The sequence below is a fragment of the Pan paniscus genome, chromosome X, assembly GCF_029289425.2.
Source record: "Pan paniscus chromosome X, NHGRI_mPanPan1-v2.0_pri, whole genome shotgun sequence".
Taxonomy (NCBI): Eukaryota; Metazoa; Chordata; class Mammalia; order Primates; family Hominidae; genus Pan; species Pan paniscus.
The window spans coordinates 147671344-147676761 of record NC_073272.2 but is presented as its reverse complement, the minus strand read 5'-3'; positions in this window follow the sequence as shown (position 1 = coordinate 147676761).

Genomic DNA, 5418 nt, shown 5'->3' with positions numbered 1-5418 from the left:
TTGCAGTGAGCCGAGATCACTCCATTGCACTCCAGCCTGGGAAACAAGAGTGAAACTCCATCTCAAAAAAAAAAAAAGAAAAAAAAAATACAGGTGGCAGAATGTACTTGGGTGAGACTAGAATCTGTATAAGTTTGTGCCCACCCAAATGAGTTAGAACTCTAGAGGGAATAGAGACTACCTCCCCAAATATTAATTTTAAAGGGTTTGTTCAATTTAAACAAGTCCTAGCTGTGAATCTGAATTGAACAATGTGTGTGTGTATTAATTATAACTTTCATAATAAGGAAGGTAATCATACCTTACACATTTTAGACTCTTTAATTCAAAGACTTCCAGAAAGTTTATAAGCATCAATTGCTTCTTTCAGTTCCCCTATGATGCAGATAAGTTCAGTATATTCATTTATATTTATTAACTGACACTCCAGAAACTGTATTCATTTTGGTTTTAAAATGTATCTTGGCTGAAAAGTGTCTGTTTTGTATATGATAATACTTTTCATCTATATATACCTTTCTTCTAAGAGCTCAGTGTCCTGAAGAGCTATCATTACAAAAACCTTTGGGGTAGATAGGAGGAGGCACCATTGCTTTGAACATCTAGATGGGAAAACAGTAAAGAAAATTTTCAGTTACACTGGGACACAGGAGCTTAGTAAAAGGCCAAAGTCCACTTTCTCATTCCAGAGAGCAAGTTGGGCAAGAACAAATTTCCTGCCAGGAACAAAGTATAAGAGCTCACTTCTCTGTGAGCAAAACCCTGAACCTGAGGATCAGCCATTACTTTTCTGATTATGGCCAGGCATTACTGGGAAAAGTCTAATTTTCTCATTCTAAAACACAATGCTTAAAAAGAAAATCTTATTCAACTACTACATATTTAGTTCCTACTATGTGTTCTAGAAACTGTAAAAAATATCTAGACGGGTTGTATATAGTTTTCTGCTCTCAAGAAGCTTCTAAAGTATCCCTTAAAAGAAGACAATCTTGTTGATAGGATATGCTTCATGTCATTAGGTGAAGGTGACATGATCCAGTTTCCCTACAAGCTTCCTCCAGAGCCTTTTCATTTCAAATAAAGAAAATCAGCCAAATATGACCCTTCTCACGTCCTGGCTTTAATAAACAGGACTGCAAGATTCCTTCAAAGCTCTAGACAAGTCACAATTTCCTTGCCTCAGTTTCCATACCATCTTAAAAGGGAAACAGTCTCCCAGGGTATTTTGTGAAGACAGATTTATGACTACCAAACAGTTTAAAGATTATGAGTGTTATATATTATTGCACACCCTTAGTCAGAAATCCTAACAGACCTAAATATTTATAGAATTTCTTATCTTTTCTAATGCATCAATTACTTTTAGGGTGACTTAAAATAAAATGTATATTTGAATCACATCCAATTTTTGACATAGTATTTCTCATTACGATTCTATATATAATGTAAATATTTGTTTTCATTTATATGCTAAATTTAAATTTTTTGGTATTGACTCAGAACCATCAAACTGCATGACACCTTGAGATAAATTCCCACCCCTCTCATTTTATAAATAAGGAAATTGAAGCCCAGACAGGGAAAACGATTTGTCAAGTGTCAAATAGTAAGTCAATACCAGGGCTGGTACTAAAACCCTGGTTTCTTGATTCTATCCAAGTTTCAGGCTTTTTCCACCACACCATACAGCCACACTGCTTAAAATAAAATACAATTTTATCTGAAGACACAAATTACTGACGTTTCACATACACATATCATAAATGTGTCCCCCTTCTTCCATTCTCAACTCTATTTCTCCATTGTCAGCAGATGGCCTTGCTTCCTTTTTCACAAGAGAAATAGGGGCAAACAGTGAGAGTGCCTTCAAGCTCCCCTCCACCCACCACATCTACAGAAACAAACATTTTTACCTTTCACACACCCACCTCTTCCTGTCCAAGGGGAGCAATTCCTCTGGATACATCCCCATTAAACCTTCCTTTCCCCAGCCTATCAAAATGCATAAGTCTCATTCAACTAATTTTGAAAAACCCTCCCTTAGTACCAATTTCCCCCTTTAAATTCAACCTTCAATATTCAACTACCTGCTGGCCTACACCTAAATGTCCCCATCAGCACCACAAATTTAGCTCATCCAAGACTAAACTCAGTGTCTCCATCTTCAAACGTTCTTGGTCCCCAGTATCTCATCCCAGTGAGTGGCATTACCTGGCTGCTCAAGTTAGAAATTTGGAATCATCCTTTATTCCTTCTTCCCCCGCCCATGCCTCTTATCCAACCACTCAGCATGGCTTCCTATTCAAAATGTGATCTGAAGACATACCACTTCAGTGTCCCCTGATGCTTGCTTAAAATGCAACATCACAGGACCCATCCCAGACCTATTGAATCAGAATCTGCATTTTAACAGGTGTTTTTATTTTAACACATAATAAAGTTTTGGAAGCACTGGTTTATGCAATATTTGTGAGGTACACAACTGCCTCCACCATTAATCAGCCTTGTTTGGTATGTTGAACCCGTTCTCCAGGCATACTAGCTTTCCATTAGGTCCTCTGATTCCCCATGCTCCCTTCCCTCTCAAGGCTTGTACAGTGCTGTTCTGGTGCCTTGAAATGCTCTTGTCTCCCCTTTGCCTGGATGACTCCTATTCATATTTCTGATCTCAATTCAAATATCATGTGTTCCTTGATCTCCCAGCCAGGGGTCAACAAACTTCTGGGCCAAACAGTAAATATTTTCAGGTTTGCTGGCAGTATAACCTCTGTCACAAAGATTAAACTCTGCCATTGTAGTATAAAAAGCAGCTTTATAGTACACAAATGGGTGTAGCTCTGTTCCAATAAGACTTTATTGGCAAAAACAGATTGCAAGCTGAATATTGGCCTACAGGCCAAAGTTTGTAAACACCTGTTTTAGATTGGGACAAGAACCCCTGGCATATGATCTGATAGCACAGTGTATCTTTCTTTCATTGGGTTGATTCCAGCATGCAGTTACACATTTATTGGAGTAACTTTGAGGTCATTAGTATATCCAAAGTATTTTTTTAAAATTATTGTTATACTTTAAGTTTTAGGGTACATGTGCACAATGTGTAGGTTAGTTACATATGTATACATGTGCCATGCTGGTGTGCTGCACCCATTAACTCATCAATTAGCATTAGGTGTATCTCCTAATGCTATCCCTCCCCTCTCCCCCCACCCCACAACAGTCCCCAGAGTGTGATGTTCCCCTTCCTGTGTTCATGTGTTCTCATTGTTCAATTCCCACCTATGAGTAAGAACATGTGGTGTTCGGTTTTATGTCCTTGCGATAGTTTACTGAGAATGATGATTTCCAATTTCATCCATGTCCATACAAAGGACATGAACTCATCATTTTTTATGGCTGCATAGTATTCCATGGTGTATATGTGCCACATTTTCTTAATCTAGTCTATTATTGCTGGACATTTGGGTTGGTTCCAAGTCTTTGCTATTGTGAATAGTGCCACATTAAACATACGTGTGCATGTGTATTTATAGCAGCATGATTTATAGACTTTTGGGTATATACCCAGTAATGGGATGGCTGGGTCAAATGGTATTTCTAGTTCTAGATCCCTAAGGAATCGCCACACTGACTTCCACAAGGGTTGAACTAGTTTACAGTCCCACCAACAGTGTAAAAGTGTTCCTATTTCTCCACATCCTCTCCAGCACCTGTTGTTTCCTGACTTTTTAATGATTGCCATTCTAACTGCTGTCAGATGCTATCTCATTGTGGTTTTGATTTACATTTCTCTGATGGCCAGTGATGGTGAGCATTTTTTCATGTGTTTTTTGGCTGCATAAATGTCTTCTTTTGAGAAGTGTCTGCTCATGTCCTTTGCCCACTTTTTGATGGGGTTGTTTGTTTTTTTCTTGTAAATTTGTTTGAGTTCATTGTAGATTCTGGATATTAGCCCTTTGTCAGATGAGTAGGTTGCGAAAATTTTCTCCCATTTTGTAGGTTGCCTGTTCACTCTGATGGTAGTTTCTTTTGCTGTGCAGAAGCTCTTTAGTTGAATTAGATTCCATTTGTCAATTTTGTCTTTTGTTGCCATTGCTTTTGGTGTTGTAGACATGAAGTCCTTGCCCATGCCTATGTCCTGAATGGTAATGCCTAGGTTTTCTTCTAGGGTTTTTATGGTTTTAGGTCTAACGTTTAAGTCTTTAATCCATCTTGAATTAATTTTTGTATAAGGTGTAAGGAAGGGATCCAGTTTCAGCTTTCTACATAAGGCTAACCAGTTTTCCCAGCACCATTTATTAAATAGGGAATCCTTTCCCCATTGCTTGTTTTTCTCAGGTTTGTCAAAGATCAGATAGTTGTAGATATGTGGCGTTATTTCTGAGGGCTCTTTCTGTTCCATTGATCTATATCTCTGTTTTGGTACCAGTACCATGCTGTTCCAGGAGCTGGTTTTTTGAAAGGATCAACAAAATTGATAGACTGCTAGCAAGACTAATAAAGAAGAAAAGACAGAAGAATCAAATAGACACAATAAAAAATGATAAAGGGGATATCACCACCGATCCCACAGAAATACAAACTACCATCAGAGAATACTATGAACACCCCTACGCAAAAAAAATAGAAAATCTAGAAGAAATGGATAAATTCCTCAACACATACACCCTCCCAAGACTAAACCAGGAAGAAGTTGGATCTCTGAATAGACGAATAACAGGCTCTAAAATTGAGGCAATAATCAATAGCTTACCAACCAAAAAGAGTCCAGGACCAGGTGGATTCACAGCCCAATTCTAGCAGAGGTACAGGAGGAGCTGGTACCATTCCTTCTGAAACTATTCCAATCAATAGAAAAAGAGGAAATCCTCCCTAACTCATTTTATGAGGCCAGCATCATCCTGATACCAAAGCTGGGCAGAGACACAACCAAAAAAGAGAATTTTAGACCAATATCCTTGATGAACATTGATGCAAAAATCCTCAATAAAATACTGGCAAACCAAAGCCAGCAGCACATCAAAAAGCTTATCCACCATGATCAAGTGGGCTTCATCCCTGGGATGCAAGGCTGGTTGAATATACGCAAATCAATAAGTGTAATCCAGCATATAAACAGAACCAAAAACAAAAACCACATGATTATCTCAATAGATTCAGAAAAGGCCTTTGACAAAATTCAACAACGCTTCATGCTAAAAATTCTCAATAAATTAGGTATTGATGGGACGTATCTCAAAATAATGAGAGCTATTTATGACAAACCCACAGCCAATATCATACTGAATGGGCAAAAACTGGAAGCATTCCCTTTGAAAACTGGCGCAAGACAGGGATGCCCTCTCTCACCACTCCTATTCAACATAGTGTTGAAAGTTCTGGCCAGGGCAGTTAGGCAGGAGAAGGAAATAAAGGGTA